Source organism: Mobula birostris, chromosome 3 (assembly GCF_030028105.1).
Source record: "Mobula birostris isolate sMobBir1 chromosome 3, sMobBir1.hap1, whole genome shotgun sequence".
In the NCBI taxonomy this organism is placed as follows: domain Eukaryota; kingdom Metazoa; phylum Chordata; class Chondrichthyes; order Myliobatiformes; family Myliobatidae; genus Mobula; species Mobula birostris.
In genome coordinates, this window is record NC_092372.1 from 143816679 (window position 1) to 143839905 (window position 23227).

Sequence of the window (23227 nt, forward strand, 5' to 3'; positions counted from 1 at the left end):
GCATAATTTATGTTTAATTTATGGTCTTCTTATGAATACTGCTTATCTAAAGCTCAACGCGTTTTTTTTTGTAAATTGTAACACATTCCAAGATAAAGCTAGCATTCCATTTGGCAATTTGATTTTGTTTTCAACTGAGCTTTTGATCTGGATTCACTGCTCAGAAGAAAAATATGGCATCTGCCCCAAAACCTGCAAGTTATACACTAGTTTTAATTGTGGGAAGGTGTCGATAATGCCACTTCCCATCCCCATGCTTAGGTCAATGGCTGAGATGCCATGTGGACACAACCTGCAACCAGTGCTGGAACCTGTCGACATAAGGCACTGTGAATCTTTGGCACTAAAAGCATCATTTTAAAAGAACAAAATTTAGAGAAGTAAAGTACAGCTTGATATATTGACACAGATAAATCCTGTTAAAAAAATATAGCACCACGTCATTGATAGCAATATCTTCCCCTACATCATATCAGCCACGGTTATTTAGTGGTATTCTCTCATCTGAGCCAGAAAGCTTTGGATTCATGTCCCATTCCAGCAGTATAAGCACAGGGAACCAGCCTGCTGTTTCACTGCACTTCTGTCCTGTTTAAAGCACTAACTTTTGGATAAGTTGTTGAAAGTGAGGCTGAGATAAATGTAAAAAATTCTTTACCACCCAGGACATGCTCTCTTCTCACTGCTGCCATCAGGAAGAAGATAAAAGAGCCTTAAGACTCATACCATCAGGTTCAGGAACAGTTACTACCCCTCAACTGTCAGGCTCTTGAACCAAAGGGGATAACTTCATTCGAATTCACTTGCCCCATCTTTGAAGTATTCCCACACCAATGGACTCACTTTTAAGGACTCTTCATCTCACGTTCTCAGTATTTATTTTGTTTGTTTACTGATTATTATTGTTTCTTTTACATTTGCACAGCTTGTTGTCTTCTGCACTATGGTTGAAAGCCTTAGTTGGGAGGTCTTTCATTTATTCTGATATAATTATTCTATGGATTTGTTAAATATGCCCACAAGAGAATGAATCTCAGAGTGTATATAGTGACAAGTATGTACTTTGGTAATCAAATTTACTTTGAACTTCAAACTTTGAGATAAGTACATGGATGGGATGGGTATGGAGTGCAATGGTGCAGATGTGGACTGATGGAACTAAGCAGAGTAACAGACCGGCACGGGTTAGATGTGCTGAAGGACATGTTTCTCTGCTGTAGTATTCTATGATTCTATGATCCCCATGAGCATCTCTAAAAGTTAGATTTCTTGGTCTTGATTGCATTGTTTGCATAAAGGTGTATTGTGCAAACCGGCTCTGTCGTTCTCAACATTACAGCTTCAAGCAAAACATCTTCAATTGCTGTGATGTGTTATAAACTAAGTTCCCTCTGAGCTGTGCGCGTGTGCACGCACACACACAATTTTCAACCAGTGCACAAAGGAAATTAATATGCCCACAAAAGGTTAGTTACCTAAAATAATGAAAGTAATTCATAATTATACTTATTGAAACTAATCTTTTAGCTAAACGTTTCTGTTAACTAGTTAGTCATTTTTTTCAAATACCACAATGCATGTCACCTCACCTTTCCTGTTCTGGGATCTGGGAGACAATGTTTCATGGAGTGACAAAGTTAAAGTTTTGCTAAGCCAACAACGTGAAGAAAACATCACAGTAGATACAAGTTCGCTGTTGACTTTTATAAATAGTCATTGTGTTCATTTAGAAGAAAGGTTTCCTGAAGATGAAGTATAAGAATGGTCAGCTTTTGATTTCTCTGCAATTGCAGATTGTGACTTCACATGTGGCGATGAAAATATTAATGCCTTATGTCTAAAATATCATGATTTTCTAGCTGAAAATACTGTAATTGTTAGACAGTTTAATGATTTCAAATTTTCCGTGCAAGAAAAAATTAAATCCAAACTGATTTCAAACTTTGCTCAAATGGTGGCATTTGTACTTCAAAATGAACCGTTTTGCGACCTCGCACAGTTGATGGACATTGGGGGACCCTTCCTTGCATCTAGTGCAGACTGTGAGTGAGCTTTTAGCCTAATGAATCAACTCAAAAACAAGCTGAGAAACCATTTAGGTGAATGTCATTTGGATATGTTAATGAATCAAAAGCTATCAATTGGATGGCTTTTCTATTAGTCTAGATAGAGTTTACAAGGAATGGGTAAATTGAAAGACAGGAGAGAGAAAAAATAACAGAGTGACTTAAATATGTATGTTATTTTGTTGTTATTCTGTGCAGTTTTATGTCAAATATTTTGTAAGCCTACATAAAGTGTACATTCAGTGCACACATACTTTTGTCACAGGAAAAAAAAATAGCACAACATAAGATTTTTGCGTACACTGACTACTAAAAATTAGAGGGAACATTGGTTATAAAGCACAGCAATGAGTTCCTCGGCCATCACATTCATGCTGACCATCAAGGATCCACCTACATTAATGACATCTTCCATGTTGCATTTCCACCAATTGTGTATTCTTCTCCCTGCACCTCCATTTCCTCTGCCACCGACCCACGATGAGGAGCAATTAACCTAATGACCAGCATAACTCTGGGATGCAGAAAGAAACCAGAGTTCCTGATGGAAACCAGCATGGTCATTTACACACTCCAGCACTCAAGTTGAGGACTGAACTAGAGCTGACAGGCAGCATCACTAATAGAGAGAGAGATCACTCATTCTCTCCCTTAGTGCTGTTGGAGGACAGTGCTGAAGCAAGGAGCAGTTGGTACAGTTTGAAATTTGACTCTAATTCACGTTTATGATGTGTTCCTGTTCTGGTTGCTCCTTTTTTTGTTGCTACCTTTGGGTGATTTTTGAATCGGGAGTGCCTGCAGACAATGGACATTGAGCTGACTGAAATATACCTTTCGCTTTTGTGTTTTATATTCTGTGTTTTCACTTTTTTTTGTTGCGGTTTACACAATTTTTTGGTTCATGGAGGGCAGGGTGTTTGATGTCTTCCTTTGAAAGGGCTGGTTCCATGGTTCGTTGTTTTGTGGCTGTCTGTGGGAAGATGAATTTAAGGGTTGCATACTGCATAAATACTTTGATAAAGAATGTACTTTGAATCATTGAATCTTTAAAGTATACACTCAGTGGCCATTTTTTAGGTACACCTGTAACCTGTACACCTACTCATTAAAGCAAATACCTAATTAGCCAATGTGCTGACACGTGGCCAAGTGGTTAAGGCATTCCGTCTAGTGATTTGAAGGTCGGTAGTTCGAGGCTTGGCTGAGGCAGCTTGTGCGTCCTTGAGCAAGGCACTTAACCACACATCGCTCTGCGACAACACCGGTGCCAAGGTGTATGGGTCCTAATGCCCTTCCCTTGGACAACATCAGTGGCGTGGAGAGGGGAGACTTGCAGCATGGGCAACTGCTGGTCTTCCGTACAACTTTGCCCAGGCCTGCGCCCTGGAAACTTTCCAAGGCCCAAATCCATGGTCTCAGGAGAATAACGGATGCCTATATATAAATTACCCAATCACATGGCAGCAAGTAAATTCATAAAAACATGCAAAATTGTCAGCAAGTTCTGACCAAAGATCAGAAAGCAATAGAAATGTGAACTAAGTGATTTTGTCTTTGGAATCAGATGGAGTATTTTGAGTATCTCAGAAACTACTGATTTCCTGGGATTCTCAGGCGCAACAGTTACAGAGAATGGTGAGAAAAACAAAAACAAAAACATCTAATGAGCAGCATTTCTGTGGGTAAAAATACTTTGTTAATGAAGGAGATCTGAGGAGAATGGCCAGACTGTTTCAAACTGGCCAGAAGGTGACTGTAACTCAAATAACCACACATTACAACAGTGGTGTGCAGACGGACATCTTTGAATGCATGACACATCAGCACTTGATGGGCTACGACAGCAGTAAACCACAAATGCACAGTCGGTCACCACTTTATTAGGTACAGGATGTACTTTTTGTACTGCAGTTTTGGATAACCACTGTACAAACTGGAGAAACACTTCATAGTTGGATCCATTTACTTTACTTATGTGATCTATTACTAGACCCAATTAAGAAGAGTTACTGGAGCTTAATAATATTGCTGTTTGAAACTCAAACTGAGCTGAGCACATTACTGGAGTGGATATAAGTACAAAGTTTCTTTCCCTTTATATTTAATTTTGAACATTATGGAAGTGTAAATGGGAATACTCACTTTGTTGCAGCATTAAAAATAAAAGATAAAATTTCACTCTAATGGAGTCTCAGAAGAAAATCTCCATCTGAAATGCAATTTACCTTTCCGTCTTCCAAATCCCAAACCCTTCTGAGTAATCCCAACATTTTCTATGCAAACATATTTATATAAAAATGTCAAATGCTGCTAAGTTTTGATAACAGCATTGAATTCCCATTAAAATCCTCGGGGAGTTTTGCTCAATATAGTTATCACTGTAACTTTAATTGGAGTCATTAGTCGATACATGTTTACTACTAGTTAAGACTGATGATGTAAAAGTATTCCCAATATCCAAAGAGAGCAGGAATTGTTCAAAAATGGATTCATTTACATTAGATATTCTGAGTCAGCTATCAGGGGATGCTCATTGTATGATGAGTTCCCATTATCCTCTGAAGGATAGAAGACAAAGAAAGATGAGCTGACAAAAGGTCTTTGTACCTCCAACACATCACTAGAGCTCTCCTGAGAATTACAGATTTAATAGAATAGTCAAACTACAGAGTTGTAAAATATTGCTTCTACTAGATTCTGAATTTGCAGCTTCCATTCATGCATCCATGGGCAGTCCGTTTCAAATCAGAATACAACAATAAAAGATGACCTGTGTACGTAGAGCCACTGAAGTAAGATATTTGAAAGGATTCATTCAAAATTATTTTGCAGTGATATGAGAAAATGACACATTGAAAACAGGATTAAGTGGATAGAATATCTGGTATTATTTTAGAACCTGTAGATTTTTTTTGTTACACAGTACATAGAACTTCATTTGATTTATCATAAAATTAAAATAATCTTTTATGGAACACATATCTGAGCAATTTTGGCCATCACTGCCTCAGTAGTAAATTGCTAATTGTCTAGTCCATGATCTGTGCAGCACAGAATGATAACTATGGGTTTATGATTTATGTAATATTAAGTTGATTTTGATGATTATTGTGTACTTAAGCATTTATGTATTATATTGTTTGAAACATTAATAATAAGGTTGAAGGATGTAGTGATGTCATCATTAAAGTACACGAGGTGAACTCCTTGCTTTAGGAGTTTTAGAATGAAAATCCTAATCATGGTCATTGTTCTTGGAACTTACCAGAGCTCCTCTATATCTGAAATCCATTTCTGCATACAATGCATTGACAACAAAGATGATAAAGAGTAGGAAAACTTAAAGAAACATGTCAGAAAAAAACACATTCAGCATTGCATCTTTAAAAGCATAATTCTTCCTTATGGACTATAGGCCAGGCTGCCTGACGTTTATAGTGGGGAAGTTACTGGAGGGAATTCTGAAGGACAAACAGATTATGAATAGGAGTCAGTATGGCTTTGACAATAGACAATAGACAATAGACAATAGGTGCAGGAGTAGGTCATTCAGCCCTTTGAGCCAGCACCGCCATTCACTGTGATCGTGGCTGATCATCCACAATCAGTATCCAGTTTCTGCCTTATCCCCAAAACCTTTGATTCCACTATCTTTAAGAGCTCTATCCATCTTTCTTGAAAACATCCAGAGACTTGGCCTCATCTACCTTCTGGGGCAGAGCATTCCACATATCCACCATTCTCTGGGTGAAAAAGTTTTTCCTCAACTCCGTTCTAAATGGCCTACCCCTTATTCTTAAACTGTGGCCTTTGGTTCTGGACTCACCCATCAGCGGGAACATGCTTCCTGCCTCCAGCGTGTCCAATTCCTTAATAATTTTATATGTTTCAATCAGATCCCCTTTCATCCTTCTAAATTTCAGTATATACAAGCCCAGTCACTCCAATCTTTCAACATATGAGAGTCCCACCGTCCCAGGAATTAACCTTGTGAACCTACGCTGTACTCCCTCAATAGCAAGAATGTCCTGCCTCAAATTCGGAGACCAAAACTGCGCACAATACTCCAGGTGTGGTCTCACCAGGGCCCTGTACAGCTGCAGAAGACTTCTTTGCTCCGATACTCAATTCCCCTTGTTATGAAGGCCAGCATGCCATTAGCTTTCTTCACAGCCTGCTGTACCTGCATGCTTGCTTTCAGTGACTGATGTACAAGAACACCTAGATCTCGTTGTACTTCCCCTTTTCCTAACTTGACTCCATTTAGATAGATAGATAGATAGATAGATAGACTTTATTAATCCCGCGGGAAATTTGGGTTCGTTACAGCCGCACCAACCAAGAATAGAGCATAAGTATAGCAATACAAAAAACCCCAACAGTCAAACACCAAAATGCAAACTATGCCAGATGGAAAATAAGTCCAGGACCAGTCTATTGGCTCAGGGTGTCTGACCCTCCACGGGAGGAGCTGCACGTTCGATGGCCACAGGCAGGAACGACCTCCCGTGCCGCCAAGTGTTGTATCACGGTGGAATGTGGCCGAAGTCCAACGGTAAGAAGTTCAATATCCAGTCTGGAAACACGTTCCTCGATTGTAATATACCCCGGATTGCACCATCCGTTGTTAGCCAGAACAGTAAGCACCGAACTCCTTTACGCTTACCGCTCTCAGTGCACCTCCGGTCAGTCAGAACGGTATTACCCACCGAACTCCTCTTCTCCAAAAGTCTCTGTTGTCTCGACCCAGTCCTCTTTCCTCGGCTTTGTGATCCCCCTCTGTGTGTTTTCCTCCGGATTTCAGCAGGGGTGTTACCGCTCTGTTCGCTAAGCCGGCCGGTCTTTGCCGGTCCATGGAATACACAATGCAACCTTGCTCCAGTCCCACGTGTCGGGATGTAACCATTTCCAGCGCTAAAGAAAACCCAAATAAAACTCTCTCTACCAGCATGAAGAAAACCCAAATAAAACTCTCTCTACCAGCATGAAGAAAACCCAAATAAAACTTTCTCTACCAGCATAGGAAAACCCAAATAAAACTCTCTCTACCAGCATGAAGAAAACCCAAATAAAACTTTCTCTACCAGCATAGGAAAACCCAAATAAAACTCTCTCTACCAGCATGAAGAAAACTCAAATAAAACTCTCTCTACCAGATAATAATCTGCCTTCTTGTTCTTACCACCAAAGTGGATAACCTCACATTTATCCACATTAAACTGCATCTGCCATGCATCTGCCCACTCACCCAGCCTGTCCAAGTCACCCTGCATTCTCATAACATCCTCCTCACATTTCACACTGCCACCCAGCTTTGTGTCATCTGCAAATTTGCTAATGTTACTTTTAATCCCTTCATCTAAATCATTAATGTATATTGTAAACAGCTGTGGTCCCAGCACTGAACCCTGCGGAACCCCACTGGTCACCACCTGCCATTCCGAACGGGACCCATTAATCGCTACTCTTTGTTTTCTGTCAGCCAGCCAATTTTCAATCCATGTCAGTACTCTGCCCCCAATACCATGTGCATTAATTTTGCCCACTAATCTCCTATGTGGGAATTTATCAAAGGTTTTCTGAAAGTCCAGGTATATTACATCCACTGGCTCTCCCTTGTCCATTTTCATAGTTACATCCTCAAAAAATTCCAGAAGATTAGTCAAGCACGATTTCCCCTTCGTAAATCCATGCTGACTTGGATCTATCCTGTTACTGCCATCCAAGTGTATCGTAATTTCATCTTTTATAATTGACTCCAGCATCTTTCTCACCACTAACGTCAGGCTAACCGGTCTATAACTCCCTGTTTTCTCTCTTCCTCCTTTCTTGAAAAGTGGGACAACATTAGCCACCCTCCAATCCACAGGAACTGATCCTGAATCTATAGAATATTGGAAAATGATTACCAATGCGTCCACAATTTCTAGAGCCACCTCCTTAAGTACCCTGGGATGCAGACCATCAGGTCCCGGGGACTTATTAGCCTTCAGACCCAACAGTCTATCCAACACCATTTCCTGCCCAATATAAATTTCCTTCAGTTCATCCATTACCCTAGGTCCTTTGGCCACTATTACATCTGGGAGATTGTTTGTATCTTCCCTAGTGAAGACAGATCCAGAGTACCTGCACAACTCGTCTGCCATTTCCTTGTTCCCCATAATAAATTCACCCTTTTCTGTCTTCAAGGGCCCAATTTTGGTCTTAACTATTTTTTTCCTTTTCACATACCTAAAGAAGCTTTTACTATCCTCCTTTATATTCTTGGTTAGTTTACCTTTGTACCTCATTTTTTCTCTGCGTATTACCTTTTTAGTTATCTTCTGTTGCTCTTTAAAAGTTTTCCAATCCTCCAGCTTCCCACTCATCTTTGCTATGTTATAATTCTTCTCTTTTATCTTTATACTGTCCTTTACTTCCCTTATCAGCCACGACCTCCCCTTACTCCCCTTAGGATCTTTCCTCCTCTTTGGAATGAACTGATCCTGCACCTTCTGCTTTACTCCCAGAAATACCCGCCATTGTTGTTCCAGTGTCATCCCTGCTAGAGTATTGTTCCATTGAACTCTGGCCAGCTCCTCCCTCATAGCTCCATAATTCCCTTTGTTCAACTGTAATACTGACACTTCGATTTTCCCTTCTCCCTCTCAAATTGTAGATTAAAACTTATCATATTACGGTCACTATCTCCTAATGGCTCCTTTACCTCAAGGTCCCTGATCAAATCCGATTCATTGCACAACACTAAACCTAGAATTGTCTTCTCGCTGATAGGCTTCAGTACAAGCTGTTCTAAGAATCCATTTCGGAGACACTCCACAAACTCCCTTTCTTGGGGTCCAGTATCAACCTGATTCTTCCAGTCTACCTGCATATTGAAATCCCCCATAACAACTGTAACTTTAATACATGCCAATTTTAACTCTGGATTCAACTTACACCCTACATCCAGACTACTTTGTGCATGGAAAATCACAGTTGTCAAAAACTTTGTTTTTTGAAGAGGTAATCAAAAAAGTAGATGCGGATAGGGAAATGGATATTGTCTATTTGGACTTTAGTAAGGTTTTCAGCAGACTTTAAAAGGTTAGAATGTAGAACATCGAACAGTGCATCACTATATGCCCACTATAGCAGGCCAAACCATATAAACCTACTCCACAATCAATCTAACCCTTCCCTCCTGCATAGCCCATGGCTCTTAATTTTTCTTAAATCCATGTGCCTATCTAAGAGTCTCTTAAATGTGCTTATTGTATCAGTTTTGGGTGGTGAGGTGAAGATATGTCTCTAGCAAAGGAGGTGTAAGGTACTCCTTCCCTCCGCTAGCCTGCAGGTCATCCTAGGGCAAAGTGTAGCTCTAGCTTAGCCTGCGATCAGGGACACGTGAAGCTATGGGAGCAGGTGATGGACAATCATATGAGCAGCTGGTGCATTCACAAGTCCTGGTTATGTGATCACTGATGCCAGACAAACAATCTCTGAAGAGTATTGATAATGGCTGGGGTCACCCATCTTGTAAAGGCACTCCCCAAAAGAAGAATGAAAAACCACTTCTGTAGGAATATTTGCCAAGGACAATCATGCTCAAGACCATAATGGCCCGCACTATATGAAATGACGCATAATGAAAGAATAACTTATGTCAAATATTCTAGTCAATTTCCTTTAGTAGGAAATAAGATCAGTTTAATAATTACTCAGGGTCAGTTTTGAAAATCTTGAGACAAGCACACTGAATTGTGTACCTTGATGGCCATGGTGCCCAAGAAGAACATGGTAACCTGCCTCAATGACTATTGGCTAGTAGCACTTGCATCCACTGTGATGAAGTGCTTTAAGAGGTTGGTCACAAAGTATGTCAACTCCTGCCTTAGGAATGGCTTGTACACACTCCAATTTGCCTACCATCACAACAGGTCAATAGCAGATGCCATTTCATTGGCTCTTCACTCAGATCTGGAAATCTAGACAGTGATGATACATACATCAGGATGCTCTTCATTGACTACAACTCAACGTTCAACACTATCATCCCATCAAAATACCAAAAAGCTTCAAGACCTTGGCCTCAATACCTCCTGGTACAACTGGATCCTCAATTTCCTCACTTGCAGACTGCAGTCAGTTCAGATTGACAATAACATCTCCTTCACAATCACAGTCAGCACAGGTACACCACAAGGCTGTGTGCTTGGCCCCTGCTCTACTCACATTATGCCATTGATTGTGTGGCTAAGTACAACACCAATGATATACTTAAGTTTGCTGACAACACCACTGTTGGCCGAATCAATGCTAGTAATGAATTGGCATATAGAAGGGAGATTGGAAGTCTGGTTGAATGGTGCCACAACTTGAAAAAACCAGAGATCCATAAGCTAGTTCTCTTTAGAGGATCAGAGTTGGAGAGCGTCAGTAACTTGGCATTATCATGTCAGATCTAAATTAGGACAGCACATAACTGCCATCACAAAGAAACACAACAGTGCCTCTAGTTTCTTTGAAGTTTGCGCAGGTTAAACATGTCTGTTAAAGCTTTGAAAAAAACTTCTATAGATGTGTAGTGCAGAGTATCTTGACCAGCTACATCAAAGCCAGGTATGGAGACATCAATGCTCAAGAATAGAAAAGTCTTCAAAATGTGGTAAACACAGACCAGTACATCATAGGCAAAGTCCTCCCCACTATTGAGAATATTTACAAGGAGTGCTGACACAAAAAAGCAGCATCTGTCATCAAAGATGCCCATCAACAAGGATCCCCACCATCCAGGTTATATTCTCTTCTTGCTACTACCATTGAAAAGGAGGTACATCAACTCTCATGCAACATCAGCTAAATCAAAGAACTGATTATTGACTACAGGAGGAAGAAGCCGGAAGTCCATGAGCCAGTTCTCATCAAGGGATCAGAGTTGGAGGCATAGGTTACCTACCACTATATTCAAGAACAGTTATTATCCTACAGCCATTGGGCTCCCTAACCAGTATGGACAACTTCATTCACCTCAACTCTGGACTGACTCCACATCCTATAAGTTTTCAAAGACTCTGCTACATGTTATCCCCTCCTGCTTGACAGTATCCATAGTGATACACCTGTTGTTGAGGGGGATGGCCACAGGTGTTCTCTTCACTGGCTCCTTCACCTCTTTTTCCTTCTTAACTGTCACCCAGTTTCCTGTGTCCTGCATATTGGGTGTAACTACCTCTCTAAATGTCCTAACAATAAGCCCCTCAACATCCCAAATGATCTGGAGTTCATCCAGTTCCAGCAACAACTCAGTAACGCAGTTTGTTGGAAGCTGCAGATGGATGCAGTTCTTGTAGTTGGAGTCGTCAGGGACACTGGATGTCTCCCTGCCTTCCCACATCCCACAAGAGGAGCATTCCACTATCCTCTTGCCATCTCTACTTTCCTAGATGAGCTGATATAAAGAACAGAATAAAAAAAACTGAGCTTTTCTTTCCTTTGCTTTCCCTAACAGAAGCCTCTTTTCACTGAAGCTTTGGAGAGCAAAAGCCTCAAGATCACCACTCAGACTCTATCTACTCGGACAATGACTGCTATGACAATGGCTGCTGCACTTGCCCCTGCCTTCCTTTAATTTGTTCCTACTAATCAATCCCAAATACCAAATGGCTGCCGGTCAAAGCTCTTTTTCGCTGTACTGACGTGTTGTTGCCTTTTATCCTCAGGCAGTGGACCTGACTGAAGTCCCCTCCATAAAACTTCTGATATCCCGATTGGCCACTGGTCAAAGCTCTTTTTTGCTGTACTGACCTGTTGCTGCCTTTTTTCCCAGGGTAGTGGACCTGATTGAAGTCTTCTCTTCTCAAAATTTCCAATGTCTGGATTGACTACTAGTCAAAGCTTGTATTACTGTTCATTTATTTATCTGCCCATCAGTTATCCATCTATCTTTTTTTGCATAATTTGTCTTTGGATATTGTTTTTGTCAGTATTTGTTTATGTATAGATTTTCTTCATAGATTCTAATGCATTTCTTTATTTTCCTGTAAATACCTGCGAGAAAATGAATCTTAAGGCAATATATAGTGATGTATATATAATTTGACTTCACTAATTTACATTGAAACTTTAAAGTGTCTTCAGTGCCTACATTTATGTTAAAATTTATCAAATATCCAACTCGGTTAGCAGAAGATTATTAACAATATTAGACATTGATGTGCTTATGTTCAGTCAGGTGCCCTGTCCAGATCACCATATGAGCCATCAGATATCATTGTGAAAGTTTAATTTCCACCCTTCAGTTTATAGGTGAATAATTCCTAGCAAAAGCTTCTCATCATACTCAGGCAAGTCAATCTAATGCAGTCTAAACTGCTCTGTGAACACGTGACAATGGATAAACCAGCTAAGCGAGAAGTCCAAACAAAGATTTTTACGCAAAAACGAGGAATTCTGCAGATGCTGGAAATTCAAGTAACACACATCAAAGTTGCTGGTGAATGCAGCAGGCCAGGCAGCATCTCTAAGAAGAGGTACAGTCGACGTTTCGGGCCGAGGCCCTTCATCAGGACTAACTGAAGGAAGAACTAGGGGGAGGGAGAGATCCAAAATGATAGGAGAAGACAGGAGGGAGAGGGATGGAGCCAAGAGCTGGACAGGTGATTGGCAAAAGGGATGTGAAAGGATCATGGGACAGGAGGCCCAGGGAGAAGGAAAGGGGGGGGGATCCCAGAGGATGGGCAAGGGATATAGTCAGAGGGACAGAGGGAGAAAAAGGAGAGTGAGAGAAAGAATGTATGTATATAAATAACGGATGGGGTACGAGGGGGAGGTGGGGCATTAGCGGAAGTTAGAGAAGTCAGTGTTCATGGCATCAGGTTGGAGGCTACCCAGACAGAATATAAGGTGTTGTTCCTCCAACCTCAATGTGGCTTCATCTTTACAGTAGAGGAGGCCGTGGATAGACATGTCAGAATGGGAGTAGGATGTGGAATTAAAATGTGTGGCCACTGGGAGATCCTGCTTTCTCTGGCGGACAGAGCGTAGGTGTTCAGCAAAACGATCTCCCAGTCTGCGTCGGGTCTCACCAATATATAGGAGGCCACATCGGGAGCACTGGACGCAGTATATCACCCCAGCCAACTCACAGGTGAAGTGTCGCCTCACCTGGAAGGACTGTCTGGGGCCCTGAACGGTGGTAAGGGAGGAAGTGTAAGGGCATGTGTAGCACTTGTTCTGCTTACAAGGGTAAGTGCCAGGAGGGAGATCAGTGGGGAGGGATGGGGGGGACGAAAGGGCAAGGGAGTCGCGAAGGGAGCGATCCCTGTGGAAAGCGGCGGGGGGGGGGGGGAAGGAAAGATGTGCTTAGTGGTGGGATCCCTTTGGAAGTTGCGGAGAATAATATGTTGAACCCGGAGGCTGGTGGGGTGGTGGGTGAGGACCCTATTCCTAGTGGGGTGGCGGGAGGATGGAGTGAGAGCAGTTTGAGTGGTCAAAAGACCAAAAAGGTTTAATATAGGGATACTGAATAAACATGTCCAGAGTGCTCAGAAAAAGATCATTGACCAACTAGATGCCAAACATAACAAAAACAAAATATGAAAGCAATAGTGAAGAATTTTCTATATTGAATGAACTTTGATAATGAGTTGTACAATTTGCCAACAAAATAGAACCATTGTACAAAGTTCTGATACAACTCAATGGGATGAACGCATGGAACATGTTTCCTCCATCAAAGGTTGAGTGTATGGATCACAGTTCTAATATGAGGGGTGAAACAAATAGCACTGAGATGGCGTTAAGTTCACAGAGGGTGGCGAGTTCTGGAATTCTCTGTCACTGATATTCGTGGAGGCCAAGTCACTGAATATATTTAAGAAATGGATATGTAGGTTTCTAGACACAAAAGTTATCATGAATACGGGAGGACAGCAGGGGTATGGTTTTGAGATTAAGGGTCATCTACAATCATATTTAATGGTGGACCAGGCTCAATGGGCCAAATGGTTTCCCAGTACATCTATTTTTCTGTTTCCATTTTCTACCATCATTTTCAACACAATTTGGGTCATGAAAATAGTCAACAGCCATTCCAGTGAGAGTACATTAATTACTGTTAGCATTTTCACTGCTTACCTTTTCGAGCTCGAAGGGACGGAGTTCTGGTAAGTTCTTGTACAACAACAAAATTTCCCTTTGAGAGCTGAGATGCATCTTTGCTGCAGATGGAATGCTGCCAGCATTAGCATCTCACACTGGATCATGGTTCACTTTGCAGGTACTCAAGAATCTTATGCAAACATCCACTGGCTCCTTTATTTCAACAGAAACAAGCATTAAAAGAAGTCTTTTAAGAAGCAAGTGTTGAAACCTTACTCGACCTCTTTTATGAATCACCTTTAGCTAAATTGCTCTTTAAATGTTTTGTTATACTATCATTCTCTATTACTGATTTTATTCTGGTGTAACATTAATGCATCCTACCACTAAACATATATTTACCTCTGCCTCTCTCTGCTTTCCACAGGGATTGCTCCCTCCCCGATTCCCTTGTCCATTCATCATTCCCCATTAATTTCCCTCTTGGCACTTATCCCTGCTAGCGTCCTACATTTGCCCATTCACCTCTTCCCTTACCTTCACTCAGGGCCTCAGGCAGTCCTTGCAGGTGAGGCAATACTTCACCTGTGAATCTGCTGGGGTCGTCTATTGTGTCCAGTGATCCCAATGCAGCCTTCTCTACATTGGTGAGACCTGTCGTAAATTGGGGGACCACTTCATTGAGCACCCTCACACTATCCGTCCCAAGTGGGACTTCCTGGTGGCCAAACATTTTTAATTCTGATTTCCATTCCCTTTCTGACATGTCAGTTCATGGCCTCCTGTTGTGCAAAGATGAGGCCACCCTCAGGGTGGAGGAGCAACACCTTATATTCCATTTGGGTAGCCTCTAACCTGATGGCATGAATATCAATTTCTCCTTCCAGTAAACTAATTCCAAGTTCCCCTCCTCTGTTCCCCACTCTGACCTTTTTACCTCTTCTCACTTGCCAACTATTTCCCCTTGGATTCCCACCTCCTTCCCTTTCTCCTATAGTCTACTTTGCTCTCCTATCAGATTTCTCCTTCGACAGCCCTTGAACTTCCGCACCCTCCTCATTTCACCTATTTCCTTCCAGTCCTCCTTCCCCTCCACCCACTTTTCATTCTGGCATCTTCCCCCTTCTTTCTCAGTCCTTTAGAAGGGTCTCAGCCTGAAATGTCGACTATCTATTCATTTCCATAGCTGCTGCCTGACCTGATGAATTCCTCCAGCAGCTTGTGTGTGTTGCTTTGGATTTCCAGCATCTGCAGATTTTCTTGTGTTTACTAATGCAACATTGAATGATGATTTGTGTTTGGTGGAGCATAACATAGAGGCGAGAGTAGAGAGACAGCAACTTGAGCATATAATAATGTTCCAAAAAAAAGAAAAAGAATTCAATTTTTTGAGAGTCACTGCATCAGATTAGACACAGCAATGGGAGCTTAAAATTGTCCAAAAACCATAGCCTAGAAAGATACACAGTTCATATCAGAAATCGTGTCAGATATGTCCACTAGATCAAATGATGACTGCCTCAGACATACCTCTGGACATTATGTGTAGTGATGAATTGATACTTGACATCAATAGAAAGTAAACTATTCTTCAAGAATAATAGTGAGTTAAGAGGTTGCAAATTCTTTTGTTCCCGAGATGAATATAACACCACACACAAGGAAACAACTGTCTGATAATTGTGTGTAACTGTGAAAGGAGACAATATGTATTTATGTATATTTATACTATACATGTATATATATATATAGTAAGGTGTTATATAATCATAGCCCATCATAAATGAACATAATTATCATTCACAAGGATTTCTCACTATCAGTGTTAAAATAAATTCCCTTGTGTAAGACCATAAGACCATAAGACAAAGGAGCAGAAGTCAGCCAGTCGGCCCATCGAGTCTGCTCCGCCATTTTATCATGAGCTGATCCATTCTCCCATTTAGTCCCACTCCCCTGCCTTCTCACCATAACCTTTGATGCCCTGACTACTCAGATACCTATCAATCTCTGCCTTAAATACACCCAATGACTTGGCCTCCACTGCCGCTCATGGCAACAAATTCCATAGATTCACCACCCTCTGGCTAAAAAAATTCCTTTGCATCTCTGTTTTGAATGGGGGTCCTTCAATCCTTAAGTCATGCCCTTTCGTACTAGACTCTCCTATCATGTGAAACAACTTTGCCACATCCACTCTGTCCATGCCTTTCAACGTTGGATATGTTTCTATGAGGTCCCCCCTCATTCTTCTAAACTCCAAGGAATACAGTCCAAGGGCCGACAAACGTTCCTTATATGTTAACCCTCTCATTCCCAGAATCATTCTAGTGAATCTTCTCTGTACCCTCTCCAATGTCAGCACACACTTTCTTAAATAAGGAGCCCAAAACTGCCCACAGTACTCCAAGTGAGGCCTCACCAGCGCCTTATAGAGCCTCAACATTATAACCCTGCTCCTATACTCTATTCCTCTAGAAATGAATGTCAACATTGCATTCGCCTTCTTCACCACGGACACAACCTGGAGGTTAACCTTAAGGGTATCCTGCACGAGGACTCCCAAGTCCCGTTACATCTCAGAACTTTGAATTCTCTCCCTATTTAAATAATAGTCTGCCCATTTATTTCTTCTGCCAAAGTGCATAACCATACACTTTCTAACATTGTATTTAATTTTCCACTTCTTTGCCCATTCTTCCAATCTATCCAAGTCTCTCTGCAGACTCTCTGTTTCCTCAGCACTACCAGCCCCTCCACCTATCTTTGTATCATCAGCAGACTTCACCACAAAGCCATCTATTCCATAATCCAAATCGTTAATGTATAACGTAAAAAGAAGCAGCCCCAACACGGACCCCTGTGGAACAGCACTGGTATGCGGCAGCCAACCAGAAGTAGGATCCCTTTACTCCCACTTTCTGTTTCCTGTGAATCAGCCAATGCCCTATTCACGTATGTAACTTTCCCACGATTCCATGGGCTCTTATCTTGTTAAGCAGCCTCATTTGTGGCACCTTGTCAAAAGCCTTCTGAAAATCCAAATATACAACATCCACTACATCTCCCTTGTCTAGCCTACTTGTAATTTCCTCAAAAAATCATAATAGGTTTCTCAGGCAGGATTTTCCTTTAAGGAAACCATTGCTGCATTCTGCCTATCTTGTCATATGCCTCCAGGTACTCCGTAACCTTATCCTTGACAATCGACTCCAACAACTTCCCAACCACCGATGTCAAGCTAACAGGTCCATAATTTCCTTTTTGCTTCCTTGCTCCCTTCTTAAGTAGCAGAGTGACATTTGCAATCTTCCAGTCCTCTGGAACCATGTCAGAATCTATCGACTTTTGAAAGATGATTGCTAATGCCTCTGCAATCTCCACAGCTACTTCCTTCAGAACACGAGGGTGCATTCCACCCTTAGATTTATCTACCCTTAGACTCTTCAGCTTCCTGAGTACTTTCTCTGTCGTAATTGTGACTGCGCATACTTCTCTTCCCTGCCACCCTTGAGTGTCCAGTATACTGCTGATGTCTTCCTCAGTGAAGACCGATGCAAAATACTCGTTCAGTTCCTCTGCTACCTCCTTATCTCTCATTACAATTTCTCCATCATCATTTTCTATCGGTCCTATATCTACTCTCACCTGTCGTTTACTCTTTATACACTTGAAAAAGCTTTTAGTATCTGTGTACGACTCCCATGCCCTTTAACTGTTGCTGAGTGTAAAGCTTAGGAGAACTCTGGCAGTTTACCAGGTCAGGGTTAGGATACAGTACAATTATAATGCAGATAAGTTACAACTACCTAACAGTCATTTTCCAAGCAGCTGATCATTGAAGAAACATCAGTCAGACACCACAGGAGAGGTTGTGATCATCAGGTAAGGTGTTACAAGTGACAAGGGATGGGGTGATTGGAGAACGGATCAGGTGAAGCAGCTGTGCTGTGGAGATTTGGTACTGCAGGATAAGATGACAGACGTGGAGTGAAGGGTTATGTTCAAGGAGTTTGGATAGTGGACAAGAGGCTGGTATTAATTGCTTTGTACCTGAAAGTCATTGCATGGTTTTGTATAATAAATACAACCATCATATTAAAGGTTTTCATTATCTAACATTTGTAAATGGTAAATTTACCAAGCTGACAAGCAGATATTGAGCAGAATAATTACACTAAAACTGTGCTTTATAACATACACCTAAGCCAGTTCTTAAAATTCTTTAAAGCACAAATAGATCATTTGGCTTGGACTGAAGGAAATTAGTGTATCATTCAGAAACTTTAGTACAATATTTGATATACTTATGGAAAATATACTTACACTGTTTAATTCAAAGAACTAAGAATTGCAAAGGGTATGTCTTTGCAAATGATTTCAGTGTTTTGTCTTTATATTATTTTTAGAAACAGTTAAGGGCACAGGCCACTTTTGATTTTACATGATTTATCTCTAACTTAAAGAAAACTATCAAAATTAAAGATGGTTTTTGAAGTCATATATTTGTAAACCAATTGTAGACACCTTCCACAGGTAGCTCTGTGCCAAATGAAAACTATGATGATTTTAACTCCAGAAAAGGGCAATTCTTTAATGTAATAAATATACTACTCTTATATTCCACTGAAATCCTTTCGTGGACAATTTATATCACAATACATAAAGTGTATCTACTATGCTACATGACTAGCTACATTAAACTAATTGCCATGAGGGCAGTTTAAGGCCCAAACTATCATGACCTAAACTCCTTCTCTCCAAAGAAGGACAAAGGCTGCTAAAGGACAATGATGCCATTAATTCTTGGTGGAATGAACACTTTCAGGACATACTTAATTGTAACACCACTGTTGAAATTGAAGTCATCAACCAGCTTCCATAATGACCCATCAGTAATCCTCTTAGTATCAAAGAGGTGCAGATAGCCTGCAAGGAATTAAGGAACAACAAGGCCACTGGGCCTGACGGAATTCAAGCAGAAATCCTCAGTGAAGGTGGCACAGAACTTTTAAATTATATTCATGATCTGCTTGTCAAGATCTGGGACTGGGAGAAGATTCCAGCTGAACTCAGAGATGCCCTGATTGTCACACTCTTCTAAAAGGGTGTCAAGGTGACAAAGCTGATTGCAGAAATTATAGAGGTGTCTCCCTCCTCTTCACAACAAGAAAGGTACTCACCCAAGTTTTATGTGACGGGCTTTCACCTCTGACAGAAGATCTCCTGGCTGAGTCTCAGTGTGGCTTCTGTCCAGCCAGAGGAACATCTGACATGATTTTTACAGCATGTCAATTGTAGGGGAAAGCAGTGGAACAAAATCACCCACTTTATATGGCCTTCATAGACGTAACAAAAGCATTTGACTCTGTAAATCTTCCTGCCCTTTGGAAGGTACTATTGTAAATTGGGTGCCCAGAAAAATACCTCAATATCCTGCAGTTGTTACACAATGATATGAATGCAACAGCGACTCTGAAACATCATCTTATAGGGTTGAGACCAGTATCAAACGAGAGTGAATCATTGCCCCATCTCAGCCGTTTTCATTGCAACCATTCATCACCTCACAGGCCAAGACCTCCCACAAGGAGTCCAGATTCTCTATAGGACAGACGGGGGGCTCTTTAACCATTACAGGTTCAAGGCAAAGAGCAATATGTCATCTACTTCCATCATAGAGCTCCAATATGCAGATGAAAACGCAATCATAGCTCACTCTGAGGAGGATCTGCAGTGCACAATGGACGCTTTTGCCAGAGCATACAAGCTCCATGGACATGATCTCAACATCAAGAAAACCCAGGTCCTGCACCCAACCTGCTTCAGGTCAAGCTCCTAAATCTCCAACCATCCAAATTGATAACATCTCTCTGGAGAACACTGATCACTTCCCATATCTTGGTAGCCTTCTTTCTTCAAGAGCCAACATTGACCTTGAAATAAATAGCAGAAAAGGCCATACAAGTGGGGCTTCTGCCAGGCTGAAAAAGAGGGTTTTTGAAGACCGGGATATCAAGACCAACACCAAGCTTTTGGTCTATAAAGCTGTAGTCCTCCCCTCCTTGCTATATAGAGTGCAAGCATGGACAGCACACAGCAGGCACATAAAATACATAGAAAGCTAACTTCAAAGATGCCTCCAAAAGATTCTGAGGGTTAGCTGGAAGAACAGGAGTACTAACTCCACCATCTTGAGGAAAACTAACATTAACTCTAAAGCCAAAATCGTGAGTCAACACCATTAGTGATGGGCCAGTCACATCATCCATGTGCCTGACTCCCGCCTCCCTAAACAGCTCCTGTTCGGTCAACTCAAGGATGCAACGTGCATTCCTATAGGGCAGAAAAACCAGTTCAAGGACAATATCAAGACCCATCTGAGGACGTGCCACATCAACCTGAATAGATGGGAGAAATTAGCATGGGATAGGGAAAGCTAAAGAAGGGCTGTCTATGAGGGGACTGCACAGCTCGAAGAATACCTCCACCATGTCACTGAGACCAAGCAGCTTCAATGTAAGGAGAGACTGGGAAAAACCCAACCAGCTACATCCACCACCACTTCAATGACCTACACCTGCCAACACTGCAATAGGACTTGTAGATCATGGATCAGCCTCTTCAGTCATCTCAAGACCCACAAGTGACCAGATCAACCACCAGGAGGAGAATTATACTCGACTACAAGTGATCACTGATGATGATGACTACTAGTTACATTCAATTAATTTAAAAGTTGAAAGCAAAGACAACAGTGTCACAATAGGATTTTTTTAATCCTGAAGTGTTATGGATCCAAAAACTACAGGCAAAACATAGCTCTTTTTTTACTTTTCTTTTTTTTCCCCGATAAAAGCTTTTCAGGTATTCGTATTTCTAAAATATTGCTTATGTCAGTTTGGAAAACTGTATTCCATTGGAATTTTCATTCCTCTCCAGCATGGCTGCCTGTGTCACCAAGGATTAGGGAATAGTGAAACTATTTTCTCAAATCTCTTCATCTTCTTATCAATTCACTTGAAAATTTCAGTCTAAGGACACTTCAATAGGTTTCAATACGTTTAATGTTATAGAAATGTATACAGTATACCTATTGAAATTCTTTTTCTTTGCAAACATCCACAAAACAGAGGAGTGTCCCAAAGAACAAATGACAGCTAAACTTTAGAACCCCAAAGCCCCCCCCCAGCTGCTCCCCTCCCACGCACAAGCAACAGCTAGGCAACAACCCCACTCCCATCAGCAAAAACAACAGCGCCCTCCACTGAGCACTCAAGCATGCAGCAAGCATTAGTAAAGATACAGACCTGCAGTACCCCAAAGACTACTCGTTCACCCAGTAATTCGGGAAAACGAGTTGTCCCCATTTCACAGCGAGAGGGGAGATATAACAAACAACTCACTGATTTATGATGTTAAAATTCTGTAGTGTTGCTTTTTCTGAGCTTTGTGCTCAGAGAGTCAGCCCCAGAAAGGCGCAGATCTCTGGACACACAACCCATGGCAGCTAACCCACTGATCCCGATGTTCTGTGTTCTCCTGCGACGCCTCAGTCAGTGGCACAGGCCTAGAATCAGCTCATCTCTACAGCCACGAAAATCCAGAACCCTGAAGGCGTGCCAGTCTTCCAGGCCACGTCCTTGGGATATCAAAAAGCAGCTGGTCATGAGGCTCTGAGAGCAGGTCTCATTCCCGCAAAGCACCAAAGTTAGAGTGTAACTCCAGGTCAGGTTCTTCAAAAGAACCTCGAAAAGGAAAAAAAAGAGATATCATAGATAGAAATCTTAAAGTGATGGCCACCGACAGCAATGTATTCATTCTGGGAAGGAGGGAATTTGGCTCAAGTGTAGCATCATAATTTGTGATTTTACCAGTAGGATTCATATTTGGATCGAGAACAGTAATCTAGTATCTGGATGCAGTACAATTCTCCCTATCCTACCTCCAAACAGTACGAGCCAATAAAATTTTGCTCAACATGAGGATACCCTTTATTGTTGATAGTGTTGGCAATAATTTTCCGGCACTAACTTTTCTACATGATCAACAAAATCATTTACTTCAAAAAATACATAAATAATTTTCAGAATTCAGTACTATTTAATGACAGCTAACAGTCCTTTGAGATTTCTTCTGTACTCTTCCCAATTGTCTACTTTGATGCAGTTTGCATGTGATCTTCCTGAAATCATAACTGTCCGCACCTTACAAAAAAAAGTATCTGTACTTCTGGTTTAACAAAAACGAGTGGAGAAGTAATGCAAAAAGCTAGTTGAAAAACCTTGTACTTTAAAGGCATTAGGGAATTTTGAATGGTTTGTTCATGCTTATTAACAGCACACACTGCCTACTTTTCTTTAATAGTGTAAGCTAGATCACTGTTGGTGCTTTCAAAATTAATAATTATGAAATATTGAATTTAATTGCACCTTATAAACATGACTAAACTTAACCTTTGCAGTTTGTTAACAATTTTTAATGTTTAAATCATCAAGAAATTAAAAGGAGAAACTGAGGTAATTAATGCATAGATAATGCCATTGATTTTTACAACTCAATGGCTGGCATAGCTTATCAGTATAATGCAGGCAGTCCATAAATATAAAATGTTACAAACAAATTAATAATTGATTTCCAAACTGCAGCTCAATGAAGCATTGAGAAATGTAATTTAGTCAGGCCGAAAAAGTTGCAAACGTACAAATTTATTTCTGGTGCTTAAGCTGAAGCTTTTAAATGATGTTCATTTAAGTTAGAAATCAAGCTAGAATGAACAATTACATTAGGAACTCTGAAAGAGATTAAATTGCACGTGAAGCAAGAATGATATTTGAAAACATGAGCAAAGACGATGTCCATCCTTTTAGGTATATAAAACCTACAGATTAAGAGCCAGTTGTAATTAAAAAAAATCTCTTTAAATGATGAAATTATAGTGAGTGAAATAGCATAGTTTAAATTTGGAAAAAAACCCTGGATTTTTGGATTAAGTTCACTAACTCTCTATAAAAGCAAGTCACCTAAGCATTCTACGTAGGCACATTTCCATTGCAGCGTGATACACTGTGATGATT